Source organism: Eupeodes corollae, chromosome 1 (assembly GCF_945859685.1).
Source record: "Eupeodes corollae chromosome 1, idEupCoro1.1, whole genome shotgun sequence".
In the NCBI taxonomy this organism is placed as follows: Eukaryota; Metazoa; Arthropoda; class Insecta; order Diptera; family Syrphidae; genus Eupeodes; species Eupeodes corollae.
The window spans coordinates 47,588,670-47,609,323 of NC_079147.1; positions in this window are offsets into that span (position 1 = coordinate 47,588,670).

Here is a 20,654-nt window from a genome sequence, read left to right on the forward strand (position 1 = left end):
CTCTTTGTGTTATAGCACTTTACGTTGGCGCTGGGTGTCGATGTCATGTCGGACTTGGACTCGAAGTCGGAGTCGGAGTCGATGTCTGCTGCTTTTCCGTTTTTTTTTATATTTTTTTCTTTCTTCTCGAGACTTTCCACAACTTGGTCTCTATTCACACCGCTGTCACTATGCCACTGCCTGCCATCCGCTACCCGCCGTCAGAAGTAGGAATCTCCTCTCTAAACCTTTACCTTACAGCTATAATGTGTATCGAGCAAGGACCCTTCTGTTTATAGTGTCCTACGGTTATGTTCCTTAACGGAACAAAATGATGTATAATCGAACATGAAATTCAATGCAAGTTAGTTAAGGAGGCAAAAGGGTGGTGTAGTTGTTGTTTTTTTAGTTTTTGTTTTTGTTGTTGTTTTTTTAGTTTTTCTTTTATTTGTTTCCTCGTCTTTCTGGCTGCATTCATGAATTTTTCGAATATCCTTGCTGCAATAATAAAAACAAAAACACAAACAAAAAACAAATTTCGATAGAGACAAAGAAGTTTATAAAATGTGTATCTTTTGTCTCTTTCAATAGAAATAAATATTTTCGATGGTCTAGATATTGAAAACTGATGGTGATGGTGATGCCCCAATTCAAACAAAATGTATTGGAAAACTTTTTAAATTGCCTGCATTGTTTTATGGTTTTTCTTTCATCGACCTAATTTTGCCACATTGTTTTCAAAGATATATAATTTTAGGTGGAGGCAAATACCTTCCTATCTATCCACCTATTTGAATAAGTTATTATTTGTGTTCTATTCAATGTCTGTACTCTTTAGGTGTTGAGTGAGTCGAAAATTGACTAATAAGAGGCAGTAGTTGTTTTAGTGGTATCAGTTTGTTTGCCTTTGTTAAGAAACATAAGTTCGATTTATCGAGAAGTTTGAAGTCACAATCAAGGCACTCGACATCGTAAGTAAAATATTTTTAATCAAATTTTGACGAAAACAGGGTAAAAGGCGTCTATGTAAGTATTCTAATTTAATAAAGGTTTCTAAGAGTGACTTCCCTCATGAAATTTGACAGCTGATAGGGGCATATTTTAAAAGCTGATTACAATTGTCAAAATGGCTGTCATTAATCCAGCCTGTTTTGTGATATCAAAAATTGGTATAGTGTTATCGTCGGCGCATACTTTTTAAGGGAAAATTTAGCCACAGTCATTGGAAACGGTGTGTGCTACAGATAAATGGTTACCATCCGAGGTAAGGTTTTACTCATATTTATGTACAAAATTCCTGACACTTGAAAGATAATATGTGGATTGTCACATTCGAGTTTTAAGAAGAGTTAAGTAGTATAAGTGTCTATGTGTACTAACATTCAGCAAGTTCAGACGACATAAGGGGCTTCATTTGCAGTCACCTTCATTCTTTGAACGTGAATTTTGACAAAGGCCACAAGTTAGTTTTTCAAGTGTCATGAATTTCAAATTCAGAACTTTACTTCTGGTTCAACAACTACCAAAAACATTACTGTTATCAGCTTTAAGATGATGAACAGCCATACAGCTAGCATCGATAAACTACTCGGCAGAGAAAACTGTACAACCTGGAAATTTGCCATTAAGGCTTACTTGCAACATGAAGGATTATGGGAAACGATTGAATATTCAAGTACTGTAACTGTTGACGTGAAAAAAGACGTGAAAGCCAAGTCTAAGTGGATATTGTTCGTAGATTCAACTATTTGCGTCCACATTCAGGAAGCAGAAACTGCTAAGGAAGTGTGGGAATGTCTTCAACATGCGTTCGATGACTCCGGGCTTACTAGAAAGGTGAGTTTATTGCGTGACTTAATAAAAACAAGCTTAGATAATTGCAGTAATGTGGAAGAATAGGTTACAAAAGTCATGTCCAATGCACACAAACTTCGAAACATATATTTTGTTGTAGGCGACGAGTAGCTTGGAAACCTACTCCTCGCTGGCCTGCCCGATTCGTATAAACCTATGATGATGGCGAAGAAAAGTTCTGGTGTGACTATCACTGCGGATGCTGTTAAAACGAAAATACTTCAAGAGGTGAAAGTATCTGATTCGTCGGCATTTTGTGCTAAGCATAATAAAAACACTTATAACCATACTAATTAAAAATTTAATAAGAATCAAAATTACAGATCTCATAACAAAGGCCCACGGTGCTTTAAATGTAACAAGTATGGGCACTTTAGCAAAAATTGTTACAGTAATAAGAAAAATGATTCCACAAACAATTCTGACAATAACACATTTTTTGCTGCTTTTTCAGCAGCAACAGGTCTTGACAACAACAGCTGGTACGTGGACTCGGGAGTATCAATGCACATGACGAAGAATCAACGCTGGATTTACGATATGGGATCTCCACCAGTACAAAGCATCAAGGTAGCAGATGACAAAATGTTGGAAGTTAAAGGCTGCGGAAAAGTTGACATAGAGATGAAGGGAAAAGATGGTTCCATTCACAAGATTCAAGTAAGAAACGTACTCTACATTCCCGAATTAACAACAAATTTACTTTCGGTAAGTCAAATGGTCAAAAAAGGTTGTGAAATAAAATTTGAAGCAAATGGCTGCAAAATTTATCAAAACAAAAAAGAAATTTTGACAGCAGCACTACGTAACAATATTTACTTACGAAGTATTTCTTATCATTTATCGATTACTACTCGAGAAAGGTATTTTTTGAATAGTAAAGCCACAGTATTAAAAGTCTTCAAAGAATTTAAAAGTTATGTTGAGAAGCAGCTGGGATCGAAAATTAAAGTACTCCGTACAGATAATAGTACTGAATATACCAATAATAATTTTGAATTTTTCTTAAAACAGGAAGGCATACAGCACCAAACAACAAATCCATATACTCCTGAGCAAAATGGGATGTCTGAGCGTATGAATAGGACGCTGGAAGAACGTGCTCCGCAATGCAGGTTTACCAAAATTATTTTGGGCAAAAGCGGTCGCCACAGCATCTTACATTATCAACCGGTCACCAACGAAATCATTGCAATATAAGACACCAGAAGAACTTTGGTCAGGAAAAAAAAACAAATCTGAGCCATGTTAGAATATTTGGATGCAAAGTGATGGTGCACGTACCTAAAGAGAAGAGAAAAAAGTGAGACCCTAAATCGCAAAAACTGATCTTTGTTGGCTATTCTTCTTAAAGCAAAGGATATCGTTTGTTTGACAAGAACAAAAACTAGGTAATTAAGAGCCACGACGTAGTGTTTTTAGAGCATTAAATAAGAAGAGATTTTGTGACTATGACCTTGTCTGAAATAACCCCAGAGAATTCCAATGATATGTCTGATTCATTAAAGCCACATCAAGGAGTTGAGGAGACATATTATGACGCGGATGATAGCAACGTTTCTAGTGATCATGTTCATGACAATGATGATAATGATTATGTGCCAGATGGAACCATCAAAAATATAAGACAAAGCCCTATAAAACTAAGAAACAAAAATACAAATGCTGTTTCATATTTGTGTCAAAACGTCTTAAAAAAGGATCCAGATGATGTTGAAGAAGCTCTAGCCAGTAAAGACGCTGATGCTTGGAGAGGAGCAATGGATGTCGAGTATAAGTCGCTCATTGAAAACAACACGTGTTCATTGACAAATCTACCAAAGGATACAAAAGCAATTGGGTGTCGCTGGGTTTTTAAGACTAAAGAAGATGATGCAGGTAATCTAGTGCGACACAAAGCTAGGCTTGTGATGTCATAATTCTTTTTAATTACTTTTTCATTTTTACCTTACTTCGTTTTTATATTTTCAATAAACCACACTGAATTTTTTGCATTCAACCTTTTTTATCTTTTATTTTATTAAAGTCAACAGGAAATATTAATCTCGTTCCATCAAGACGACTTTGCTTGATAGTTATTGAGACTTTTCTTGACTAACTTTCCGGTTAACTTTCCAATAAAGTTGCCTTAGTTGGAAGGATATTTTTTGGCAGCTGGCCAATCATATGACAGAAACTTGCCTACTTGCCAAAGTCCCTCGTGTCGTCTGAACCTGCCCATTGAGAGACTTTTAAAATATAAAAAAATCTAATCGAATAAGGGATTAAATTTTAAGTAAGAACACTAATTTAAACGCTGTCATCTTTTGACATTTGAGCAGATAAAACTAGACCAGTACTAAAAACGGTAGAGGTTTCAAAAACGCAGTAGAGTAGTTAAAATTTACTTAAAAATTTGGTGAGGAATTTGCAGCCACAGTTCCAAAAACTAAAGCATTTTTGGAACCTTCATAACAAAACTGGTGGAAAATTTGAGCTGTTTGAACTAGTTAGTTATTTGAAAAATCAAAACTGTGAGATTCATCCAAGAACAATTGAGAAGGAAGCTCTTGTAGCCTGTAGTGTTGACGAGTTGCACATTACACATTGCATTTCACTGTATTCTGCATAATAGCTCAGATCTAAAGGTTTTAAAGTTAAGTTAACACTAGAATTATAACAAACAGCAACTTCTTTTCTTCGATAATCATAGAAATTGATCAAAATAACCCCAATCTTAATCGAAAAATCATCGTCAATGGTGAAACCCGTGTTCATTACGGAGGCAGAAGCAGAATTATTGCGTTTGGACCTCAAAAAGTCAAAAAATAGTGCTTGAAAAGCCTCTGAATACTGAATGTTTAACTGTTTGGTGCGGTTTTTGGTCTGGTAAGACCCTTAAATGAACTTCATTTATTTTGGTCTATTGTTGTTACTGTTACTTTGAATGGCTTGCACTGATGGGCTAGGACTTACTTTTTGTATGGCCGGAATTGAAATTGGATGACATTTCTTTCCACAAATCTGCCAACGTTCCAATATGTGACACTTGCAACAAAACAATCGTATATTTCCAAAAAGAGTACCGTGACCATTTTATTTCTCGAAAAACTTATCACACCAACCATGATCTTGTAGTTCAATACCAGTACCAAGTGAGAAATAAGGTCTATGAAAATGCTTTACAATCAATTCAAGACGTTTAAGATGGCAAGCCGTGAAGATATAAAAGACATACCACTGCAAATGTTCTAATCGGTTATGCAAAACTCGCATGAAAAATATTATTAGATCATTGTTGGTTTTTTTTTTTATAATAAGCCTACCCTTATTATGTAAAGACACTTTTTGTGCACTAGGAAGAGGAGAGAGAGGTTGAAAGGAGTTGTCGGTGCACATTGGTTTTGACTTCCTGAATATTGCAATGGCTGGAAAAACAGAGTGTGGTAAGGCATTCTACATTCGCGTAGTACGGCTAAAGAACGAATCTCTGTACTTTAATGTACGACCGAATTTGGGCTCGAGGGTATATTGATGAGCATTCCTAGAAGCGCGAGTATTACGGTTGAACTGTTTAAGGGGAGGAATACAGCTGGCTATCTAGAGCATATACCGTTAAAATAATGATACAAAACGTGAGATAAGAACCTTTACGAAGATGTTCAAGCGATGTAAATAATAGAATGATGGTATAATCACCAATTAATTTAAATGCTCTACGTTTGATACTGTCCAAGAGACTTAAGTAAGTTGAAGGAGCACCTGCCCAGACATGGGAGTTATACTAAATTTTTGGACGTATACAAGTCTTGTAGATAACAACTCTTGCATGGCTTTAGAAAACCAAAACATCTTGGGCGGTGGTGGTGAGAACATCGAGAAATTCAGTCTCCTCGATGCAAGTACCATCCATGGATAATGGCAAGGGCGATGTATCTCGCTTTAACGATACAAGACAGCATTGGGTTTTCGAAGAATTAAATTCCACGTGGTTTTTTAATCCCCATTGTACAAAGCTTTTAAGTCGGAATTTAATGAACTTATCAAATTTTGTCGTTGCAGTTCCACATCCGAAGAAGAGGGGTGTGAATCTGAAAACGAATATGAAAAGCTAAGAGTACTATTGTCAGCGAAACAATGTATTGGATTAGAAGTTGCAGACAGGAGATCATTAATAAAAATGATAAAGATTGTTGGAGATAAAACAGAGCCCTGGGGCACACCAGCATTTATTTTATGGTTCTCAGACTTGAATCCATCCAATACTACTTGTATTGAACGATCCGAAAGGTAATTACTAATCGAATGATGCAGGGATTCATGAAAACCAAAGGCACGCATTTTCGATAAGAGAGCCTGATGCCTTATCCTATCAAATGCTTTTGAAATATCAAGTGCAATAATCTTAAATCCTCCAAAACGATGTAAATATTTGTTCCACTGTTCGGTGAGATCACCAGTGGACCTTTTGCTGCGAAAACCGTATTGTCGGTCATTAAGAAGCTCCGATCTTCGAGTTATTTCTTGAGCTGATAATTAATCAGCGTTTTCAAGACCTTGGAAAGAAGGGACGTAGGTGCAATCCGTCGGTAATTAGAGGGTGAAGAGGATTCGTCTTTTTTGGGAATCCGCTCGGAAAGAGACCTGAGGAGTAGGGCAGATAAAAAAGCTTACGCAGTGGTTTTTCAAGCGTTCAAGAACACCTCTTCAGAACAATAGCGGGGATACTATACGGAGCAGACTATCCGGACCAGGGAATTTATGTATGTTAAGATCTTTTAGGACTCTCCCCACAGTACGAGTGCCAAAAAAGATTGGCCCTATAGAATCACTAATGCTCTCTATGACAGGCGGAGTAATTACACTCACTTGCAGCGTTGAATTGGGGACGAACTGCCCAACAAAGAGATTAGCTTTCTCTAAAGAGCTTACAAATGGAGTGTCATTGACAACGAGCGTAGGGACTGAGGAAGAGGAAGAATTCCTCATATTTTTTACAAATTACCAAACATTTTTACTGCCTTTGGGACATTGCAGTATTTGTTGCCATAATTTTTGGTCATGTAAAAATTAGTTCCGTCGAATATGTGAGTTACAGGATTTCCTGGCATGCTTGAACTTATTCCGGTTTTCCTCAGTTGGACAGACTTGACCCTAATAACCCGTTTACAGCTCGCATCGAATTATACGTTTTCCTTGGGTCTGATGGTCTTAACCATATTCTGGATAAAAGTTTTCATTCGCAAGAAAATCAAACTTGTGATCATATCAGCGCTCGCGACAACGTCACTATTGAAGAAGCATAGTGACCAGTTATTGATCCTAAAATAATTATTGGGACCGTCCCAATTGTCTTTCTCATATTGCCAAATGGTTCTCTAAGGAGCTCTTTCTTTAACTGAACAGCTTTGATACGCGAAAAAACACAATGGTCAGATGTGTCTAGAGGAGATATATCACAAACAGTGTTAACTTATCGAGGTCAGAGGTAAGAAACAAGTCAAGAGCGTTTTCTGCTCGGCCTTCTCGTTGACCAACTGAGTAAGGAGGTGTTGTCTGGAGCATATGCTGAAGACATTAAGAATTGTGTGCATTAAAATTGCGATTTCAGTGCGAGGATACGACGAAACAATTCTTTGGATGGAATCAAACAGAGAATCAAATTCCTGAGAAGTTGATATTCTGTATAAATTAGGGTTTCGATAAAGGAAGCAATAGTGAATGATTTTCTTGTTTATGGAAAATTAAAACCCTACAAAACTAAACAAAGAATTGGTGCAAAGACCATATTCAGCAGGATCGGAATCCTCACCTATTTAGGTTTCACTTAGCGCCAATACAACTGCACTGTTTAAAACAGTATGGGAGTACGCCGAAAGAAAGTTCGCTCTAAGGCAACGAATATTATAGTCTACCCTGAAATGTATAGCCATTAAAAATAAAAAAATATCGAAAACCAAAACAGACAAAGACCATAAAAATATATCATTGAGTTGATCCACAGAAGGCTATTCGATACACGTCACTACAAGTGATATGCCTTAGTTGTGACAAAAATCGAATCCGCCCCTGTTAACGCAACACAAACACAGTAAGAAATTTGTTGTCAATAATCCGTTGTTGAACGACGACGACGTAGTCTGTGTATGAATTGCATAAGTTATAAAACCCAATTCAATTTGATGCACAGGCTAAGCCGTGCAACTGAAATAGAATAGGGAAAGTGAAGGATGGTACTTACTGTGCTATGCTGTGCTTGGCTTATCTGATTGTAAGTGAATACATTCATCTTTTCAAAGAAATAATCATAACCTATGTATAAGTGGATCGCTTCGTACGAATTCATATGCGGCTCTAGACACCATACTCCATCTACACCCTAAGATAAACTAAGTAAATAAATAGCTGCAAGCTTTGCTATATGGCTCAGATCCTCATCACAGCGCAGTGGACTCCCGTCAAAACTCGCTCCTCCGTAATTTTATTACTTTGTTAGAATTAAATCCAAAGTTCACAAACTAAACCATTCCCGAACTGCAGAAGATAGGACATTCCTGGAAGACGAGGCAAACCATTTCTATACAGATTGATTACAAATTAATGATAGATATGTTTTCTGAACGATTAATATTCAGTCTCTTATTTCAACAGAAGAAGTTCTTCCGTTGAAAGAATTCTCGCCTGGTTTAAAGAAAACATGGTACCAACGTCTTACATCTGGATTTTCTCAGACATTCAGGTTGCCATTGTGCTCTGTCTCACTTAACTCTATAAAAATCTACATCGCTCAAGATCATCTTTAATGGAGATGGCACATCAGTTCTACATTAATCTTTGCTAGTTGACAGATATTCCAATAATTTGTAAGGCAGATGAACTTACCAAAGCTCGATAACCGGACTCTGCATAGAGGTTAGGCGTATTTTCAAATGAATTTTGCAGAAGTATGGTCGAGGAAGCAGGAGAAACATTCAATACAGTGTACAAGCCCTCATCTAACTAAAAAACATAAGATCTAAAAAGACTAACATAACTATTCTTTCACATTTCATAAACCACTTCAATTGGATTCACTGAGCTCAGGAGATGGCCTCAAGATTCATGAAAATGGGTCAAGAACTGGCTATCTCGAAAAGGCACTTCAAACCAACCGTCATTTGCATATGTTTAAGTACCTTTTAAAGCACATATATTTAGATTCTCACGGACCTTGAAACGAAAAAAATGGTAAAAAAGTTCAATTCGAAAAATCTGGCCGATTACAATAATTTCCAACACGAATCTATATAATATTTTATTTGTCTTTATAAACGGTGATTTTTTAAGAGCTTGAGAACTTTTTAAAAAAAGAAAACCCATAAAATTTGCAAAATCTTATCCATTCTTTATTTGAAACGTTAGATTGGTCCATGACATTTTTTTTTTTGAAGATAATTTCATTTAAATGTTGACCGCGGCTGCGTCTTAGGTGGTCCATTCCGAAAGTCCAATTTCGGGTAACTTTTTCGAGCATTTCGGCCGGAATAGCCCGAATTTCTTCGGAAATGTTGTCTTCCAAAGCTGGAATAGTTGCTGGCTTATTTGTGTAGACTTTAGACTTGACGTAGCCCCACAAAAAATAGTCTAAAGGCGTCAAATCGCATGATCTTGGTGGCCAACTTACCGGTCCATTCCTTGAGATGAATTGTTCTCCGAAGTTTTCCCTCAAAATGGCCATAGAATCGCGAGCTGTGTGGCATGTAGCGCCATCTTGTTGAAACCACATGTCAAAAAAGTTCAGTTCTTCCATTTTTGGCAACAAAAAGTTTGTAAGCATTGAACGATAGCGATCGCCATTCACCGTAACGTTGCGTCCAACAGCATCTTTGAAAAAATATGGTCCTATGATTCCACCAGCGTACAAACCACACCAAACAGTGCATTTTTCGGGATGCATGGGCAGTTCTTGAACGGCTTCTGGTTGCTCTTCACTCCAAATGCGGCAATTTTGCTTATTTACGTAGCCATTCAACCAGAAATGAGCCTCTTCGCTGAACAAAATTTGTCGATAAAAAAGCGGATTTTCTGCCAACTTTTCTAGGGCCCATTCACTAAAAATTCGACGTTGTGGCAGATCGTTCGGCTTCAGTTCTTGCACGAGCTGTATTTTATACGGTTCTACACCAAGATCTTTGCGTAAAATCTTCCATGTGGTCGAATAACACAAACCCAATTGCTGCGAACGGCGACGAATCGACATTTCACGGTCTTCAGCAACACTCTCAGAAACAGACGCAATATTCTCTTCTGTACGCACTGTACGCATTCGTGCGGTTGGTTCAATGTCCAATAAAGTAAACTGAGTGCGAAATTTGGTCACAATCGCATTAATTGTTTGCTCACTTGGTCGATTATGTAGACCATAAATCGGATGTAAGGCGCGAAACACATTTCGAACCGAACACTGATTTTGGTAATAAAATTCAATGATTTGCAAGCGTTGCTCGTTAGTAAGTCTATTCATGATGAAATGTCAAAGCATACTGAGCATCTTTCTCTTTGACACCATGTCTGAAATCCCGCGTGATCTGTCAAATACTAATGCATGAAAATCCTAACCTCAAAAAAATCACCCTTTATCTAAGAAATTGTTTTATTTTTTATATCAAAATCATATAAATCTTTTTAACATTCAAGTCCTTAAATAAGTTAAACAACAGTAACAGTTCTTTCCCCTTAGATAAACTTCTCTCACCTCCTATTACCTCTCAAAATAGTATCAACATTTGATTTACAAATCTACCCTTAAAACTATTACCATGTTGATGGGTTACCCCTACATATAGATGTCAAATGGACTTTTGACTCGAGTAATTCCCTTTTTTTCGACCTCGTATCTCGCTTTCTATCCCCTTGGATTCTCGTCGGTTCTCAAATAACACCAAATGACACAATCCTTGTCTTTCGGTCAAAAAGTTACTCCTATCAAACCAACAAAGATCAACAACAAGAGGACTATAGCATAGTATAGCCAGCTACATACCATAGAACACCAGTAGAAGAATTAACAAAACTTTACGCTGTCATGGTGGAGTTAGAGTTAGTGTCCTTATTGTTTATGTAGCAAGTAGTTGCACAGCTATCATGGAAATGATATTATACAAGTAGCTAGCTGGTGCGAGTTTATACTTTGAAGTATAAAAGTATATTTAGACGATTTAAATGTACCAGAAAAGTTCAAAAACTTTTCAAAATGTCTGTTAAGCTGTCATCTCTTCCAATGTAACACGCCCGTTAAGCATGATTGTAAGGAGGTTTTGACTTTTATTTTTTCGTTGTAATACTTTTATGTTTCTGTATCGAAAATGATACATGAATTCGTACATATGTTGAATTTGGATTATTTTAAGGTTTAACAAATGATTTAAATAGATAGTTGAAACTTGAATCTTCATAGCAAGCTCCAACAATAGAACACCGAAAATGTTTTTAATTTTACTTTCGGAAACTGAAAATTATGACTTAAAATGAATGCAGTGAAAGAATGTGAGATTAGAGCTTTGGTTGAGAGAAATGTTTTCCTAAATTGACTGATTTACCTTAATTGAAATAGGGGACCAAAATGGTTAAATGGTATGATTTGCTTTTTTTATATCTTTTTGACCTATAATCTACAAATTTCATCATTTACAAAAATGAAGTTTTGATATACATTTTTTAATATTTTTCAAATTTTTTTTAAAACTAGTTTATCGAAAATTGTTTTTATGAAATGAACATTATGTAACATTCGAATAATTGGTTTTTATAAGATGGACGGTGGATAGGGAGAGATGAAGTTGTAGGATTTTAAAACAGTGATTCTAAGGTAATATAGGTTCCAGAGTATAAGTCTATAGAATATTTAGTTGAAAGCCTTGGTAAAATCAGTGGACTTTTTTTACTTCATCTCCTTCTTCTTAGATCGAGAACGTGAAAGATTCCAATTCCACAAAATTTATTTAAAAAAAAGTTAATGGCGCAACAGTCCATAAAGAACCAGTGCTAGTGACTAACAACTGTCAAACATTCATATGTGCGAGTCGTTTAAGAAATGAAGGGACCTACAATTTTGTTTGCAGTAACCGACCGGCTTTTAGAAAACACTTTTCATGACAAGATTTACTATTGGAAGATTTGTTAATTCCTCACAAGAGGTTGCACTAGTGATTAAATTTAAGGTGACTCAAGCAGTAGTCGAACCAAGACCTCTAGTATGACAGCTCTACGCATTACCACCATGATACGAGTATTACCACAAGATTAATGGTTGAAGAATATTTTAAAACCATGTTGAGAGACTTAAAATAAAAACTATACAAAATGGTACAATATGCTCTTAAGTAATACGATAATTTAAAAAAAAATTTCTCCAATCAGCCGTTCGGATTCGGCATATAAATTGTAGGTCCCCTCCATCCCTGCAATTACTCGCATACTCGACTCGTCACTAGGCCCTGGTTCTTTACTGTTACGCCACCTTATTTATTAACTTCCCATAGAAAGTTATTGTAATGGGTCCGATTTGCCAAATTGAAAATTTTTAAATTTCTTGACGTTTCAAGGTCCCTAGAGTTGAAATAAAAGAACGAAAACGTAGGCGACGTTTTTTCTTCGTCCATAGCTCAAAAACTAGAAGAGATATCGATTTCAAATAAAAGTAAGGCAGAAAGATGCAGAAAAGGCTCTCAAAAAAAGTGCGTTGGTGGTTTTTTTTTTACCGTAGCAGTTTGAAAAAATTTGAAAATTTTGGTTAACCCTAAATATCTTACGAACTAAAAACGCTAGAGACTTGAATTAAATTTTATATAATATATTGTAACGTGATATCAAAGAAGTATATTTTTTGAAAAAAATCCATTTAACGGTTTTTTTTATAAATCAAAAAAACTGAAAAAAAAGATTTGTCACCTCCGAAAATTTACGACTTAAATATAATTTCATCCCAAAACAATTTTGTGCAACGAAGAATAACGTTTAACATCTGATAAAATTTTGAGAAAAATCGAATTGAATTTTTTTTATAAAAAATAAAAATCTCAAAAAACCATTACTCAAAGTTGGTAAAAATTGAATATCGATTCAAAAACTTGAAATTTAGGCTTCAAACTTATTTTATCTTATACGAAATATTGTTTTCAATATTCTAAAAATGTTGAGAAAAATCGAATAGACAGTTTTTTTACAAAAAGTAAAAACCTAAAAAAAAATTAATAAAAGTTGGTAAAAATTGATTTTAGATTCAAATAAAACTTTGAGATATTGGCTTGAATTTACTTTTATCTTTCAAGAAATATTGTTGTCAACATTCAGTAAAATTTTTAAAAAAATTGAATTGACAGTTTTTGTACACAAAATTATTAACCTACAAAAAATTTAACAAAAGTTGGCAAAAATTGATTTTCGACTCAAATATCTTTTCAAGAATTTGAAATATTGGCTTCGAACTAATTTTATTTTATAAGAAATATTGTTTTCAACATTCGATAAAATTTTGAAAAAAATCAAATTGACAGTTTTTTTTTACAAAAAATAAAACTCTAAAAATAAAACTATGTAAAAATTTACTTTCGACTCAAGTAGATTTTCAAAAATTAAAAATATTGGTTTCAAACTTATTTTATTTCACAGAAAATATTGTTTTCGATATTCAGTAATTTGTATATAAAAATTCAACAGTCCTTTTTTTCATAAAAAATAAAATCTACAAAAAATAGTAGGGAAATTTGGTAAAAATTGATACGAGTACATATAGACAAACTTATAAGCAAGACAAATCGACAGACGGGATGGAAAGTTATCAGTGTGGGTCGTATCCCAACCTCTTTTTTGTTTTTAATTTGTTTGCCCTATAATATACAGTTTTCATCATTAAAAAAAAAATGAATTTACACAAATTTTCGAATAATTTGTGTAAAGTTTTAGCAGGGTTAGGAAAGAAGTAGTTTAAAGGATTTGGGTGTTAAGTACCTAATAGAAACTCATTTCGTTAAAATCGTGATTTCAAGCCAATAGCCTTTTAAGTATAGGTCTATGGAATATTTTGTTGAAAGCCCTGCTAAAATCAAAATTTAAAAAAAAAGTAGATGGCGCAATAGTCCATAGAGGACCAGGCTTAGTGACTTACAACTCTCAAACATTCCTATGTGCTAAGGGAAGTATAGGATAAATGGGACCTTTAATTTTGTGAAGATTTATTAATTGCTCGAGGTAGTACTTTTAGGTAAAACAGGCAGTGGTAAAAGCAAGACCTTTAGTATGACAGTCTCACGTTCATAAAATTATGTCATAGGTGTGTCAGCAAAATTTATTCTTTTGGAAAATTTTACAACCATGTTGTGTATGGGAAATGAGAGACTTGCATAGAAAACTATACAAAATTGTAAAATATAATTCCAAGAAGAATTTCCTTTGCAGCTTTGATAGAATATTTCGAGCATATTGGTGATGTTATATTTGGCGTCTATTTACTAGCAGGGTCATAACTTTTAAGAACATACAATGCTTTGCTAAATGCCTAAAATATTGTACTAGAATATTTTTTCTGTGTTAGAAAAGATAAGAGACTTACCGATTAAATGGTCTTTATGTGATAAAATGTGTTTCATTTCAAAATATTTTCTTGTTCCCGTGTCAAAAACTACTTTTTACCAGTTTCTAGCAAACATTTTTTTAACGCTTTAATTTTTTGCTGTTAAAAATTGCATACAAAATTACCTAATGTTAATAATAAACCTTCATGTCAATCGTATTTTTCTAAACATTTTCGAAAATGTGTGAAAATGTGATAAATCTATTTTGAAGCCAATATCAATTTTAACCATAAATCTCGCACCGAAGGCTGCTCAGACCAAAGTGGAAACATCTTGGTAGAACTGCAATCATTGGTGAGGGTATGGATACACCCTTTCAGCAGACGGCGGACTGGATTCCTCTATCAAGCACGATGTTCCATTCAATAAAGACAACGACACCCAACAATCCCCTCTTTTCGACTTAGACAAAGAAAAGATTTTCATATTTTAGCTGAAATTAAATAAAGTCCAACGTTCAGCTTGCCTATATATATACGGACCGCTTTGCACGACTCCATCTGCGTCCCTGGTCACCTTACTCTACCTAACACCTCTAGAGATATTTAGGAAACAAACAGCTGCAAGATTTGTTATTCGCCTCAAAGCTTCGTCGCAGAGACTATTTCTATTCTCTGTACCTCTTAAATTTTTCTGGGAGGATGAGGCATTGCTAGAAGACGAGTCAATCCATTTTTATACAGATGGTTCAAAAACAGAAGAAGGGGTCTTTCATTCAGCCTTCCCAATAATTGTAGCGTGTTCCAGGTGGAAGTTTTGGCGATAAAAGAAGTCTTGTCCTGGCTTAAAGAAAACTTGATATCAACATCTGATATCCGCATTTTATCAGATAGTCAGGCCTCTAAAAAATTTCAGGAATCTGTTTCTTCAAACGCTATAACAAACCATAACTGTCGATCTTCTCTAATTCAGAGATGGCACAGCAGTTTAATATTCACCTATGCTAGGTGCCGGGCCATAGAGACATTCCAGGTAAGTGTAAGGTAGTTGAACTCACCAGGAACGGTACACTGCAGCCCATTCTACCACGTTTATCACACACTGGCATATCAATCGCAACTTGTAAATTGTTGCTAATGCAAGAAGAATGAAGAAGGCAAACAACAGGTGGAACACCATCACCACGTATCAGGTCGAAAAAACATCTGGCCAACACTAGATTTAAAGCATTCAAAGTGCTTGCTTTCTCTAAACAGATCTCATATAAGCTCGATAATTGGTGTCATAACCGGACACTGTTTAATAGTAAAGCACGCCACGTGGCTAAGCGTATTCTCAAATGACTTTTGCAGAAGCTGTATGGACGAGAAAGAGGAGGAAACAGTTCTTCACCTTCTCTGTACATGCCCTGCCCTAACTCAAAAACGCAAGAATTACCTAGAAGAATTCTTATAGATCTAAACGGTCTAAATCATATCAGCATAATCAGCCTCTCAGGTTTCGTAAGGGGCTCAAACTGGTTCCATTGAGCTAAGGAGGAAACCTCAAAATTCATGCGGTATCACAATTGGCCATTAAACTGGCCTAAGTGTGTCCGTTTCCATCAAGGACAGCCACTTTAACCTTACCTAGCCTTACCTAGCTGAAATCTAACAAAGCCTCTGGGGCGTGTGGCTTAAATGACGAGGTTTTCAAACCAGCTCCAGATAATCTGGTACGGAGCATGCAACAACTTATCGGTAAAGTATGGTAAAGTATGGTGCAACCACTTCTCTGTCCTAACATGTGAAAGTCTTCAGTCCATCGGCAACAACCTGATAGGTACTTTTAATTGTAGCCTTAAACCAGGAAGGTCCACAGTCAATCAATTATTCAAAATAAGGCAGATCCTGGAACAAACCGAAGAATATCAAATTGACACCCAACATCTTTTCATCGATTTCAAGGCTGCACTAGACAGCATCTACAGTAACAAACTATATAGAGTCATGTCTAGTTTGGGCATACCTGTCAAACTAATCCGTTTGTGCAGGATGACCAAGGAGAATTTAAGCTGCTCCATAAAGGTTGGAAATCACTTTACTGAACCCTTCGATGTCAAAGAAGGCTTTAGACACGGTGAGGCGTTGTCATGCGATTTATTTTGCATCGTCCCTGAAAGAATAGTGCAGAGCTTTCACGTCTAAGCTAGAGGCATTATCTTACTTTGTGGCTTTGGGACAGATACGGTAAAAAAGGGTTTAAGCACTTAATAAGAGCAAAACAACTTACATGCTGTCCCCATTAACAGAAGTAACTATGATGTAGTTAAGGACTTTATGTACCTAGGTTCCGAAGAATTGCTTGTCCTAACCGCTTATTTTTTGTGCTTAAAAATAAATTGGGTACTAAAACCCTCTGTCGAGCAACAAAATTGTCGATATTTAAGACCCCAATCATCCCCATCCTTATATGCGGTGCAGAAGCTTCGACTATGACGAAAGCGGATGAAAGCATTTTGGGTCGTTTCGAGAGAAAAGTTGTTCCTGTGATCTACGGTCCCATATGCATAGAATGTGAGTAAAAAACAAGATGGACAAAAGTCTGAAATGGTCACATAGGGCATTAGCTCGGAATTTCTTGAATTCCACCCCCACAAGCTGCGAATGAGATGGCATGCACAAGTCAAAGTTAATCTCCCCCTACTTGGAGTGCACAACTTGAGACCCAGGGACCGATCTAGACCCTCTTATGAAAAATTACAGCATAGAGATATCTCTCTAATAATATTTGATTTAAATTCAAAGGATCTTGAGACGTCGAGCAAACACAAAATTTTCAATTCCACAATTCGGACCTACACTTTGACTGAACTTGGTGATGTTCTCGGCCGATCTTGCGTTCCTTGAACGTACGGGTGTTGGCGATTTTTTACTGAACCGGTCTTCTTAAATTCGGCTTACAATCGTTGAAGGGCATGTAAAGGGTCTGTCAAGGGCCGACATGTCATTTTGAAAATAAAGTTTTATCATTTTAACGTTGAAGCCAACACTGCACTCAGCTTAAACTGTTATAACAAAATAAACTGAATTTTTAAAGGAAAGCTTTATGAACCTGTGATTTGTGAAAATCGTGCAAATATTTGAAAAACAATATTGTTTTTTAAACTATCTTCTTATCCTGTGTAGGTTTTGAAAAGTAATCCATTTAAATATTAAAGAAAACATTTATGAAAATCCCAGAATTCAGCTTAGCTATGACACAAACATATGTCGAAATGAAATTCCTTAGAAAACGGAAAATTAATTTACTCTTGTAGATTCCTTAAGCTTGTAGTGTGTGTGGAAAAACACGGTTCCTAAAAAATTCCTTATGAGAAATCACCCCATGGGTATACAAAATTTTAGTGAAAAGTAATAACGTTTTTCTTTAAACTTAAAAAAAAATTGACAGACAGATGATAATTTCCTACGAATTATAAAATACCCATTCGTAAAACACTGACCATAAAACATTTCCTGAGTCTTTGGTTCACACATTCGCACAAGCTTCAAAGGAATTATTTCACTCTTGTTATATGCTCGTGTCTGTTATGCCTTTAGGAACTCTGTATGAAGTGTCAAAAGAAGGGACAACAGGTGATGACATCCATACATTATTCCCCCTATATCCTTATCCGTTGTCCATAACAACTACTACTTTTTTTTCATCTCTGGTTCTAGGACTCAGGACACACACGATACCTACAATCGTAAATGGCAGTGGGGATGTTTTTCTTTTCAATTGTTTAACTTAATCACACTCTGGAAGATTGAATTTTTATTGCACAGAAGTATTTAGGATAGAGCGGGAGGGGGAAGGTATTACTATTTTACGAGTTCTTCTATAAAGAATGGCGTAGTAAGAGCTTAAACTTAATCGCTGGTCCTTAATCCCTCCAAGGTTCCAATGTACCACCAGTACCAGTATAATTTTTGGACCTACTCTACACGAGTAATAAGTGAACGTTGGCCTCCCTTTAGAAGGGTTTATATTTGCTTTCAGGGTCCGGAGTGCGGTAACACATTGTTCGTTCCCATTAATTGAAAATATAATTCTTTTGGACTGGCTGTCAATATTTGTGGAAGGAAAATTGCACACGCGGTGATATTATTGCTCGAGGAAGAAAAAGTTCTACCAATACGTATTTTTTGTTTTAGTTTTAATTTTTATTTTATTGTGATGATTCCATGAGTTTTTTAATTGGTGTTGCTGGGAACTTGGAAGCTTTGCAATAACTTCTGGGAATTGGAATTATATTGTATTGCAAGAGAATACAAGGCCCTTATCACAGAATTTATACCCATTACATTGGGGGAATTCAGAATAAATAAAGGAATATTCATAAAAGGGGTTGGTATTTCTATTTGATGACGTGAGGTATAAATTATTACTAGGTACACAAGTAGAAGTAAGGAAATAAGGGCGGACATTTGTATAGATCTATTAGTGCAACATTTTAAACGATTAAAAGTAAATGTTAAAGGAATTTATAAAGTTATGAATTTTGTTAACTTTAAATAATGTCTCTTACCATATTAATAAAATTTAAATCACTCTAACTCGTAGTAATTTGCTTAATCCTCTTGCTCATTCTCCTCATGTCGATAAATTGATCTCATGTGTTATTGAGTTGTTTTTTGTTTTAAATAGAAGCGCATTCAAATATCCGTCTAATAGCATAAGGTTGCTTAACCAATAGTTGAACCAACCAAGGGATGGTTTTTAAATACAAATGTATTGTTTTCGAAATATAACAAAAATGTTGAAGTCTTGGGCTTGCGCAAAAAAGTACGATTTTAAGGTCCTTAGCAAATCCATTTGAAGAGTTGAACATTAGAGAATTTCACTTAAGATAGGTATAGATTTTAGTTGGAAGAACAGGGAAATGCAAAAAGACCTATCATTTGTTTATAGACTTAAAGGCCACCCATCACATCATAGCCAGCGCAGAAATACACAAAGGCATGAGAAAACCGGCATCCCAAGCAAGGCGGCTACTTACCTTGCAATTCAGACCAATCAATATTTAAAAAACGAAGTAGTTTGACCAGACTGTTCTTCAACCTTAATGTTATCCATGACTCTGACACGCCAAAAAAATAGGTTAAATCATGAACAGGTAAAGTCAGATAATGGCTTACGCAGAGGAAATGAAACCCTAACGGAGAGTTATTGGCCCTTACATTTGGAGAAATGATTTCGGAGACGCTACAATTAACAGAATCAGATATCGTTACACAAATTAAGCTCGGTAGACTCCGATGGGTTGATCTGAGTGAAGATAGCATAGCCCGAAAATTCCTTTATTCTAGTACATTTAATGGTAGACAACAGCATTGCAAGATGTTTAAATGGTAGACATGTGTATTCAAGAGGACACAAGCGTCCACAGGTTTTTCTCAAAACCCACCTCTGTCTATCAACTCCTACTCTCACCTTCCCGTGGTGAACATCGGGTGCCTAGTACCTCAAGTGGAGATTGGGTTCCAACCACAGTGAAAAGTTGTTGGGGGCAGCAAACGAGAGAGAGGGGGAGAGGTGTTTCCACTAAGGCACCTCTCCTTATCCAGACGGCAGCGGACGAATTCTCGACATGGAATCAACGGTGGTGTCTACAGTTCCAGTAAGGTTGAACTACTTAGTGAATACCTTATAGGGCTTCTTCGACATATTCGGAGTCCAGGCCTAAAAGGAGCTGTTAATCCGGCTAACCGTCCTTGGAGTTATACTAAGGGTCTGACCCTCCAAGTTGGGGATTGTGCCGTCGGGGTGACTTCCTGGCAACGTAAAAAATACCATTAGTTACGAAGCACCAACAAGCCTCGGATACGGACAGATTCACTGTTGACAACCCACGCAAACGAAATAAGGACAATGAACTATACGTGGAATGTTAGGTCCCTTAACAGACCACGTGCAGTCGAACAATAAGCAGAAGCCCTAAACTGCTGCAAGGCAGATATTACCGCCATCCAAAAAGAGCGATGGGATGGACCGGGCAAACGCAAACTAAAAGACTGCGATATATACTACGACGGCTGCTTCCGAGAACAAATACAGCGTCTATTTGGGTGTGGATTTGTTGTTGGAACTAGACTCAGGCAAAAAGTCTTGAGTTTTAACTTCGCCAACATAAGCCTAATATGCGCGCATGACCCAACAGAGGAGGAAGATGAAGACACCAAAGACATATTCTTCGAGCTCTTGGACAAGACATATGAGTAGTGCCCTGGCTATGACATTAAAAATGTCTTCGGAGATTTTAATGCC